Source organism: Lissotriton vulgaris, chromosome 4_1 (assembly GCF_964263255.1).
Source record: "Lissotriton vulgaris chromosome 4_1, aLisVul1.2, whole genome shotgun sequence".
Classification (NCBI taxonomy): domain Eukaryota; kingdom Metazoa; phylum Chordata; class Amphibia; order Caudata; family Salamandridae; genus Lissotriton; species Lissotriton vulgaris.
This window is the reverse complement of record NC_141691.1, coordinates 1,606,202,755-1,606,214,890: the sequence shown is the minus strand read 5'-3', so window position 1 is coordinate 1,606,214,890 and position 12,136 is coordinate 1,606,202,755. Positions and strand designations below refer to the sequence as shown.

At 45.9% G+C, this 12,136-nt stretch overlaps 1 protein-coding gene across 2 annotated transcripts in view; it reads right to left on the bottom strand.

Moving 5' to 3' along the window:
* XKR9 (XK related 9) overlaps positions 1-11,778 on the bottom strand; it is a 527,558-nt gene extending 515,780 nt beyond the window's left edge. Inside the window, exon 1 of one of the 2 annotated variants that reach the window (XM_086965865.1) lies at positions 11,648-11,778. The gene's annotated coding sequence lies outside the window, so the exon portion shown is untranslated. Of the gene's footprint in view, positions 1-10,607; positions 10,713-11,647 lie in introns of those variants that run through there. The other variant, XM_086965864.1, reaches the window with a different exon arrangement.
* Between the last annotated feature and the right edge of the window lie 358 nt (positions 11,779-12,136).

Sequence of the window (12,136 nt, the reverse complement as noted above, 5' to 3'; positions counted from 1 at the left end):
CTGATTCATGCCCTTATATAGGTATAATTCACATTACACTTACATAGGCATAGAAATCATACCCATATTTAGACATAGCCCATGCAGTCCAAATACGGCATGGCTACTTCCACTAGTTCCAAAAAGCCACAACGATTTCTTGGAAAACTCGGCTTCAGCAGTCAGGGACACCCCCTTTCTTGAATATTGATTTGTCCTAGAAATCATGGCTTTTTCAAATAACTACCGTTCTTTGGTGACGTTAATATGTCCGATTTTACGTCAATCCTGGCACCTTCAAGGTATAAATATGCCTACGCTTGCTCTGGCAAACACACGGTGGTTTGGAGCAGTTTGACTATCTACTTGCCCGACGCATCTCGCTACAGCAAGTTCCGAAGGAAGCCGACCCTCCAGCTGACGCACTGACAGAGAGGCTGCCTTTTCTCTCGCTGAGAATCCAGCTCCAGTGTTTTCCAGCTCCCCTTGCGGGGTGTTGGGAAATCGAGTCCGGAGACAGAGATACCAGACCTCCTTCATTCTAAACCAAGGTACGGAGCTGATTAGACCCTAAGAGAAATCTTGGATAGATTCTTGGCAAAGAAACTAAAACCTATGCTAACACCTCCCTTACTTCTGCCCTCGCACTAGACTTAGGTTAGGTACATTGGGGTAGGCATATTTTAGAAGCACCAGTTAAGTACTTTTAGTCTTTGTTATTTATGTATGTATTTTATGGTTTAGAAACCATACCATGCTTTTACAGTATTATTTTATAATACTCTTCTTGCTGTGCGCATTATACTTTACAGCCGGTATTGCAATTGTGGCAGTTCATTTCTTCTGCATGAAAAAGAAGACCGTTCAATAAATACTTTTTTTGAAAATGCTCGTCTCTCTATTTCTCTGCACCTCTGGTGAAACAAAGCATGCACGATTGACTGAGTGAAATATCTATCTATTGTTTCCACAACTCTGAAGATCACTTTGATCTTGGTGAAACAAAGTTGTCATGTCTATGCGGTTGTCAGAAACTAATCCCTTCTTGTGTATTCGAAAGTTTCTGGTGACCTCTGAGCTAGCTGGCACTCACAATTAAGTCTAATATATTCGATAGAGACCTAGTCGACCTAAGTCCTACGTCACATCTATAGGATATATTATTCCAATGCGCAGAGCCTATTGGGAATATAGGAACTACATTACAGTTTAATGGCAATTTTCAGGATGAATGGCATTGATTTAATGGAAACCAATTCATAGAATGTCTTTTTTTCTGCTTACTTATTCTTTAAGGTGTAAATGAGATGGCTGCAGGTCTTACTTTCAGAAACATTTTTGCCATAGGTATTTATTTCATTTCATATTATCCATAATAATGTCAGGGGACATTATTATGGATTTATGTATTTTACATTGTCCAATAATTACTTTAAAGGGTTTTAAACCCCGGAAACCCTCACCGCCCCTCAACATCATGTAGCTCCGCTCCCTAAATAAGCCTCCCCATGCATAAACTGCACCCATCCCTGACCCCTACACTCCACGGATCCCTGAACTCTTAAAGCTCTTTCTACTCCTAAACTCTACCCAACTCTTAACCTAAAACTCACTCACTACCCCTAAACTCCACCCATTACTGAACCCTAAAAACAAATTCCTATGCCTGCACCAACCCTAAACTGGACTAATCCCTCAACCCTAAAAAGAAACTCACCACCCATGTAAACCACCCACCCCTGAAAACTAAAACCTTATTCTACATATAAACTTCATCTTTCCCAGAACACTTAAATTCCCACACCACCCAAAACTCCACGCATTCCTGCCCACTAAAAACCCTTCACCACCCCATATAAACTACCCAACACGTAACCCTTGAACACACTCACCAGCCCTAAATTCCACCATCCGTAAAACTTACAAAACCTCAACACTCCTACAAACCACCCATTCCTGAACCGTAAAATCCCCTCACGACCCTAAACTACACCATGCCTGATCCCTAACAACCCCTCCCACCCTTAAACACCACCCATCCCAGAACCCTAAATAACACTCATCACCCGCAAACATCACCAGTTCATGAACCCCCAAATAAACTCACTACCCCTAATCTTCACCCAAGTGTTTGATTTTGGGTATTTCCTTACAATGATTTTTGTCTTTAAAATGTTTCAATTAATTTGCATCTCTTTAAAATTGTCATTCCTTAAAATTGGTTTTCCATGATTTGGTTTCCTCCAATGTGGTTACTCAGTTTTTCCATTAACTCACTACATCAATGGGGGCATTATTTACACTTGTGCTTGAGATATAGGAAAGGGAGAAAGCAGGAGGCTAGGAGCCCAATTGCAATCCATGTGAACAGGGTTACTCAGTCACTAAGGTGACGGATATCCCATCTGCCCAATTAAAATCCCATTATATCCCATGGAACTTGCAATGTTCCAAGCCCCAAACCAATAGTAAAAAACCTTGGTATTAAACTGGATCAGGCACTCTTACTTAAGGAACACACCACCCAAGTGACAGGTGCCTGCTTCCATGTGGTGGGGCTGCTTCGACGCGTCTTCCCTTTCTTGCCAGACAATCACAGGAAAACACTCATACAGACCCTAATAATAAGCAGAATGGACTATTGTAATGGCCTATACATATCGGCAAATGAGGAACAACTGGATAAACTACAAGTAGTCCAAAACACGGCAGCAAGACTGGCTCTTAATGCTCCTCCCAGAACTCCCTCCTGTCCTCTATTACACCAACCTCACTGGCTGCCAGTAAAGCAGCGTATCAAATTCAAAATATGCTGTATGATACACAGATGCCTGTTTGGTACTGGCCCCAAATACCTAAAGGAAAAATTTGTTCCATATACCCCCGGACGCACACTGCGCTCAAGCAACCATCAGCTGTTACAGGTCCCAAAAATCAGAAGAGCCAGACAAGGTGGTCGAGCTCTATCATATAAAGGACCTATCCTCTGGAATTCCCTACCTCCTGCACTGAAACTGATCACCAGTCTTGAATCTTTTAGAAAAAAACTTAAAACATACCTCTTTACGTTGCCATAAATTAAACTAACCTTCCTTATTCACAGCCGTAAGTAGATAGTAAACTGATCAGTGTAAGCAAAAGCGCAGAGATATCCCTTCGGGAATTGAATCAGGCGCTTTATAAGCACATAAATAAATAAATAAATAAATAAAAGTGCCAGACGGAATATCCGTCAGGTAAGAAAACAAATTGCTGTTACTTAGGAGTAAACAAAGCAAACAAAACGTATTTTAAATTCCAGTGATCTGTAGTTATAATTGTCATCTCCCCTCTCTTTTGATTTTTTTGACCAGCAGCTCCACTCCGAAAATTGTTCCAGCATCACTGTGAAGCACTGTAGATTTTTTATTTAAGATGCCCCATACAGGCAAAAGTTTTACTACAACATAAAGCAGAGTATATCTTATTAAACCACTTAATCTAAGTCTCTGCACTCCACAAAAGCCATAAATAAAATTCAGGGACATCCTAAGGATTTTGGGGCCCTGGGCCAAACATTTCGGGGGGCCCTGTTTGGAACAGCTATGAATATATGATTTAACTATAGCTCTTTCGTGCCCTCTTTTGCCAGGTCACTAACACTGCACAGGCGCATTTGTCCAGATTCAAATTGTGTTTACATATACAGGGGTCGACAAATGTACTCGCCCGCTCGCAAATGCGAGTGAATTTCCTCAAGGGCGAGTCAATTTCAAGGTCTACTAGACCGGCCTGGCGAGTGCTTATCTGGCACTGCAGTAGCAGGTGAAGGCTCTAGGGGGCAGCATTACAATTGCAGCAACGACGGCATTCAAGTATCCAGTGCGCGCGGTGCGCGGTGAAGGCTCTAGGGGGCAGCATGCAGGCTCCACCTAACTTAGTGGTGGAGGTGTGGTGCGCTGCCTATTGGTTCTCTGGGTCCCAGGGCCGTCAATCTTGTAGCGCGCGAAAGCGCTACCAATGACGGCCCTGGCCTGCCCCGCGCGCTGTGCTGCTTAATGTGCAGCCGTGACGCAGCACGCCACCACGCGCGCGCTCTTCGGTGGACTCGGGAGTCGGGACGGAGTGCAGGGCGATTTGGAGGTGAGTCGGTTTTTATATATTGTTTTGTTGCAGGCCTTATCTTAAATCATGACTGCTCGGTATCATCATACTATCCCTGAAAGTGAATGCCTATGGTGAAGAGCATGCTTGCCATGCCTCTTTCAGCGGGATAAAAGGGAATTGTAAGGAATATTTACTATGAGTTAGGGCGATATCATCCTGTACATCTTGAGGCAATTAATTCAAGTCATGAGTTTTCGTACACGGACATCAGTGATGATGCACATAGTCATAAATATCCTAATGTAGTGGGTTTGAAAATTTTTAAAAAAGATAATAGTAATTGTAAATGAGTATGATGATTAATTTTTAAGAGGGGAATCGGAATATGTTTTTGTAATTTTTTTATATATATGTTTAATCCAGAATAAAACCGAATTATAGCCAAACACCACTACTATCAACGTCCAAATGCTTCCTTAACTGAAGAAACACTGTATGCATGGTTGAGCTAAGATTGTCTTTTTAATGGACGATACAGTGAGTGAAAGGGGAGACCTGAGATCCATCTGCATTATTTGAGTTCCTGTCATCCTACATATGGTTAGTGCGGAGGTCGGGAGGTTTTTAGTTTGGATCAAGATCTGCAAGGGTGGACTATTTTGGAGTCCTCCATCTCACTGGATGATAGTGGTGGATCTTGACTGTCAGGCGCCCCCATCCACCTAGTAGGAAGTGTGTAGTTAATGTAACTCATAAAAGATTAGGATGGTAGGAGGTAAAATCATATGTTTTAGGTTGGAACTAGTTTGATCAGTACCTCTTACTCCTAGGTAGCAGGGGTAGATTACTATGGTTGTACGATAATCAGAGCAAAGGGCAGCATCTGTCTATATAGACCATATGCATGCTGTCTAGTATCAGTCCATATAAACCATATGTATGCTATTGTAGATTATTGTTCAGAGTTGTTTAATAGGACTAAAAGTCTGGGAAATATTCCAGGAACAGCCAGGTTTTCTTCTCTCTTCTGAAATTCAAATGTTCCAGAGTGTTGTATTCTGGCTGAGAAGGAATGCCAGTGTTTTAGCACAGATAATGTGGTTCTCCTATAGATTTGTTTGTAGGTGGGTACAATGTGCCGCAAATCTGAAGTGTAGCAGCCTATTCTGTGAGTAATGTTACCCAGTAGAAAAGTAGTTTGGTGGTCATAACATCGGACAAATTAGAGTTGCCTTGCCTACCGCTGTATTTTGGAGGAAATGGTGTATAGAGCTCCATTACGTTATTTTTCCTTGGTCCTCATAAAAGCTTATCAAGGCCTTTAATACATGTCATGTTCAAGAAGGTACTCACGACTTTGGCATTCCTTTCATTCTATCTCAAGTATTTAAGGCTTACAGTACTTGGCATAGCACATGCTTGTGAAGCTGGTGATATATACCTAGCTCTCTTCTCCGGCTATCACACTGAAGAATAAACACTTAACATTTGAAAAGTGGTGCTCGACTTTTTTCCATGCTGTCATATGCTGTATTGGGAAGGAACAGTCTTGACGGCAGTGCAATACATAGAGGTTGGTGGTGATTCTGCTTTCTATTAGTTTATTTTTGACTGTTAAAATTCGCAATACTCAACTTTCCTGCAGAGACTGCAAAGTTCCTGTGGCAAGGGACACACAATGTCTGGAGACTAGTTGAGTGTAGTAGAAGCTGATGTTTATTATATGAAGCCACATACACATTTCTCATTTTGGTCCTTGCTTCCTTTTCTTTTGTTAGTCTCGTTGGTGCATTGCTGTGATGTAAGTCCACCTTGATCCTGTCTTTAGAATTAGGAACAACTGGTTTGTCCTTAGTCCAGTGCCAAAATGAAAGTCGTCCCATATGAGAGAGCAAACTGTTAAAATGGCACAAGTGCACCTGAGGAGCAAATGCAGTATTTGTGCAAGTAAATTCTGAGGGCAGTCTGAGTGAGTTTTGTTGTGAAGGCTGGGAAATTTCTATAACCGTGACTTAACTGAGAGGAGTGAGCTTGCACAAAGCAACTTATGAGTAGCAGATGACATGTTAAAGTTTATGGTTTTTTTTTGCCATGTATGTTGGCAGAAACGTTCACCACAGCACTTTGATACACACATAGGAAGGTAACTGGGTGCTAAATTATTAAAATTTGCTGTTAATTTGGTTGGACAACGTTTTTTTTGGTTGTTGGCGCTGCAAATGTTTTGAAAAAAAATCATATGCGATCAGTTTGTGGGTCGAGCGCATTGCTGTTAGGTCGAGTAGAAAAGTCTACTCACTCGACCTGCAGGTCAAGTAAGATTTTTTAGATTTGTCGAGCCCTGATATAATATTCACGACTAGTGATGTGTTTTCAATATTTGTAACACCGCAGAAACTCACTAATATTACTGCAAATGATCTCTGTGACACCCTCCCATTTTTCATATGTGAAATTCTGGTTTGATCTAAAAGAACTTTTTATTGATGTTGCAATAAACACAATATTTCTCTGCAAAATGTCTGTAATAGACTCTGACACATCACCGGCATTAAAAATAATTTAAGGAAAACGGCATGTTTAAGAACTGTTCAAGGTCCTCAGGGCAAGATTCTCTGCAGATCCGAGCTGGCTCTAAACGGGCCACACCATGAAAGACTTTGGCCCTGGGCCAGAGCCCACTTTGCCCATGCCTTATAAACGTCTCTTAAATAAATGCAATATCATAAATGAAAAAAGTGGATAACGCTACTGTGCCCCCTGAAGCGTGCTGTCTGCTGCGCCCGCTATTTTGCTCTTTTCTTGCGATCCCCTGCGCATTTTGCAAGTAGTGTCCTTTATTGTTTGTACCTATTGTGCCTCTCTTTCCCTTGCGTACCACTCATCACCCCCCACTCTCCCCCCTTTTTTCTTCTGGACCCCCAGGCCAATTCCGCTGCTGCTCCCCTGCGGCCCCGCCCCCCGCCTTCCATTCGCTGCCCCGCTCCCACCTCCCAGCTGCTCCTCCCTACCCCCCGCTTTTTTAATGGCGGCCGCTGCGCGGGCCCGCCGGAGGCAAGCCCGTCTGCGCCCGTCCCGCCTGGACGGCGCACAGTGCCAGAACCCCTGGACCCAGTGAACGCCACAACACCAGAATCCACTACGACGTCGGCACCCTCAACGCATTCAACGCCGGCCGAAACCTCACCTGCTTCCAGATAGCCCAGAAAGGGACCCACAGACCCTTCTCCTGCCGCACCTGCAGATTCACCTGCGACAGAACCTACAAACCTCCAAGTACTGGACCCAACCACCTCCGCTGCATACTCCTAAACACCCGCTCCGCACGCAAGCACGCCGTCGAGCTTTGGGATCTGATCGACACCTCCACCCCCGACATGGCCTTCCTGACCGAGACCTGGTGGAACGACTCCTCGGCGCCCGACATCGCTATAGCCATCCCGGACGGCTACAAGATCACCTGCAGGGATCGCGCCAACGGAGTCGGAGGAGGCATAGCCATCGTCCACAAGTCCACCCTCAAGGTCGCCACCCACGCAGACGACACCCTCAACACCGCCGAACACCTGCACTTCCGGATCCACACCGACACCAACACCACCCTCAGAGAAACACTCATTTACAGACCCCCCGGACCGCGGGCTCAGTTCAGCGACTCCATTGCCGACCTCGCCAGCACCCACGCACTCGCCTCCACGGACTACATTTTCCTCGGTGACCTGAACTTCTACCTCGAGAACAATGCCAACTCCGCCACCATGATCGACAACCTCGCCAACCTCGGCCTCAGACAACTCGTCACCGCACCCACCCATGCTGCTGGCCACACGCTGGACCCCGTCTTCTCCACAGGCTCCACGTCACCTTCGACCAGACCACCGAACTCCACTGGACCGACCACCGCTGCATCCATTTCACCTTCAAGAAACCAACCACACACCACCACACCCAATAGCTACCTCGCCGCTGCTGAAGCAAAGTTACAGCAGACCAGTTCATCACCACCCACGCCCACCGACCCGACCAACCCAGACACCGCAGCCCGCAACCTCAGACAGTGGATCGACGACTGCGCCAACACCCTCGCCCCGCTCAAGAAACCCTCTTACAGCCACACCAGCAAGAGAGCCACCTGGTTCACCGACGAGCTCCAGACTCCAAACGCACATGCCGGAACTGGAGAAGACATGGCTCCACGATTGCACACTGGACAACCACGCAGCCCACAAGGATGCCACCCGCAGACATCACCACCTCATCAGACTAGCCAAGAGATCCTCCTTCAAAAACCGCTTGGACAACAATGCAGACGACAGCAAAGAGCTCTTCAGCATTGTAAAGGAACTCTCCAACCCCAGCCCCAACACCAACGACATCCCACCCTCACAAGAACTGTGCAACTCACTAGCCATCTTCTTCCATCGCAAGATCGCTGACATCCACGACAGCGTCAACACCACGATCGCCCCGACTACGTCAGACGCCAACTCCTCTGTGAGCACCACCAGAGCCTACCGCCTGACCTCCTGGTCCAACGTCAACAACGACGAGACACGCAAAGTCATGAACTCCATCCACTCAGGATCTCCGTCAGACCCATGCCCACACCACGTATTCAACAAAGCAGATGCAGCCATCACACCCCAACTACGGAATGTCATTAACATCTCCTTCCAAACAGCGACATTCCCGGAAAGCTGGAAGCATGCCGAAATCAACGCCCTCCTCTAGAAGCCCAAAGCGGACCCCAAGGACCTCAAGCACTTCCGGCCCATCTCCCTGCTCCCGTTCCCGGCAAAGGTCATCGAGAAAATCGTCAACATGCAATTGGCCCGCCACCTGGAAGACAACAACATCTTAGACCCGGCCCAGTCCAGATTCAAACGCAACCACAGTACCGAGACAGCCCTCATCGCTACCACAGACGACATCAGGCGCCAACTAGACTACGGCGAAACATCAGCCCTCATCCTCCTGGACTTGTCAGCCGCCTTCGGCACGGTGCGCCATCGCACTCTAAAGACACGCCTCTTAGAAGCCAGAATCCAAGAGAAGCCCTTGACTGGACAACGTCCTTCCTCTCAGGCAGAACTCAGAGGGTCCGCCTTCCACCCTTCTGATCCGAAGCCACCGACATCATCTGCGGCGTCCCCCTGGGCTCATCCCTCAGCCCGACGCTGTTCAACTTATACATTGCCCCCCTCGCACAAGTGGCCTGCCATCACGACCTCAACATCATCTCCTACGTCAACAACACCCAGCTCATCCTCTCCCTCACCAAGGACCCACACACCGCCAAAACCAACCTCCACTAAGGAATGAAGGCCGTCGCCGACTGGATGAGGAGCAGCGGTCCTCATCCTCGGACCCACCCCTCAGCCTGGGACGACTCCTTGTGGCCGACCACAATGGTAACAGCGCCAACACTCACTGACCATGCACGCAACCTAGGATTCATTGTCAACTCCTCCCTCTCCATGTCTAAACAGGTCAACGCCGTCAACTCCTCCTGCTACAACACCCTCCGCATGCTCCGCAGGATCTACGAGTGGATCCGACCGAAACAAGAAGAACGGTGACACATGCCCTCGTCAGCAGCAGACTGGACTACGACAACACACTCTACGCAGGAATCCCAGCTAAACACCTTCGAGGACTACCACGCATCCAAAAGTTGCGAGCTTTACAAGTACTCTGATTGATTGATTGATTACATAGAGGTGTTTAAAAGGTTGCCTTTAATTCTGCACCTTGTACTGGAGAGCAGCAAGGGAGAGGTTATTTAACAGGTTATACTAATTGAATAACATGCGATAACACGACACTGGTACACGATCTGAAAAGGCATTTCTGCTAAACATGTGTGCATTTATCTATGTGCCAACGTCTTGCATTCTAAGAACTTTACCTGGAAGATTTAAAAGCGGGCTTAGGGTAGGAGTCAGTGTTCGTGAAACCACGTGTGAGTCACATTTCCCACACAGTACTAAGTTTAATAACAGACAAATCACTTATGAATGTACTTACTATTACTCACATTCACCCCCCTCCCCCCACAACCCACCGCTACCCTGTAGGAAAAAAAATCATAAATTTAAACTCAAACAAGATGCATTTATAAAATCTCAAACTGTTCATACCGCTAAACATAATTTTAAAACATAATTTAAAAACTGAAACAAGATGAATTTATAAAATCTCAAACTGTTCATACCGCTATCCTGTAGGGAAACACATAATTTTAAAACTGAAACAAGATGAATTTATAAAATCTTAAACCGTTCATGTCCTACGACCTACGGCATTATGCTGACTGGGTTCCTACTTCCGTCGCTATTATTCAGATATGTTCCTTTAAAAACAACTAGCAACCTGTCAATGGGCGTGGTGGGTTATATTCTTAAGAGAGTTTGAGATCTTCTTAGACTGTTCATAATCAATCGTATCCTGGCAAACCACGGAACCCGCAGGCAGAGCAATTGAATGAAACTGCCAATAACATACGAGTCAAGCACTGTTCCACGTGCTAATTAAAAACGTACCTAGCATAGCATATTTTGCCACTCAAAGATCTTCTGCATAAATCCATGTCTCGAATGACAGTTTTTTGCGCCTCGTTCTGCTTTCCATAACCTTATTTCCTGTTACTAGGCGAGGCTGCCGGTCGTGAGACTCTGTCAATGACGCTCCGCAAAAAGAAATGTGAAACCGCCGAGGCCACGTGATTTCACCGAAGTAAATCTCACCTGCCTTTTGTGGACAGGTCTATAAGGAAATACGTATGTCGGACTCTGGGCGGGAGTCCTTTCACAAAAAAGCGTGAACCCCTTTGACTCATAATTCAATCTCATTTTAGTAGTAGGAGCAGATATACATGGAGCTATATATATTTGGTGTGCAGCAGGATATTTTCCAAAAGTGTGATCACACGAAGCTTTCAGTTGAACGCGAGGATAAGTATAGGCAGTTTACAGTATAACTATCTATTTGTTTGACGTGTGAATATATTATAACCGGCCTCTTTAGATATTTTATGATATTTTTGTTCTCGAGGGAGTGGCGTGTGTGTACCCGCGTGTCTAGTGTATGTGGAAAGCACAATAGTGCGCTTTGGAGGGTACTCCTCAATAACAGGTATTTTCACCAGTTCCCTCCACTCCCGGCTTTTTTGCTATGAATTCGTGATGACTCATGAATAATCGGTTCACCTTGCTCTTGTGTGAGGGAGGGCGTGTGACACCGAGCATTGCAGGAAGGGGCCAGATACTGCACGGTCGCCTGATTTCCTGTAAACCTACACAACTCGGTGTGTTTTTCTTGTGCATGTGTCTGTCTAGCTACTGTGGTAGGAAGGGGCAGGTGGTATGTTTTTGCAGTTTTTATATATCTTATGCATGCTTCTATCTTCTGTGGTAGGAATAAAATGCACATGTGATATGTATGTGCTGTATTTGTTGCGTGTGCGGACTGGTATGTGCGCCCCGTGGTCTCTCATGCACCCGCCTCATCCCTGGCGGTGAAGATAGGCAGGGAAATGACATTTCAATCAATCAATCAGGGTTGGTAACGCGCAACTACTCACCCGTGGGGGTCTCAAGGCGCTGGGTGGGAGGGCGGGGCGGCTCCGTTGAGTGCTGGGGTCACTAGGAAAAGCCCGGCCTTGAGGTCCTTCCTGAACTCGGACATTTCGCACCGAAACGCACTGCATTCCAGTCCTCGTTTCAAAACCGAAAATGAAGATATTTTTCCTGCCCCACGAACCAGTTCGTCAGGTGTGCCGGGTGGGTGTTGAGGCGGGGCAGTGATAGTATTTTGTAAAGAATTGTGTATTTTAAAGCACAACGCCGTTCTAGAACCAAGTACTTACGAACAGAACCCAGTGCTGTAATACAGTTTTGACATGTAACAATAAAAACGTTTTTACTATTTCTAAACACAGTTCTGTTTTTACACAATTGGCTTAAACTGCGTTTACTGTCTCTAGTGGGAAGGACGATGTAGTCTACATTTCCTAGCCTGAGCTACTGGTCTACAGGTAGCTACAGGCGTTAGCCTTGTTAACTCACTGCCC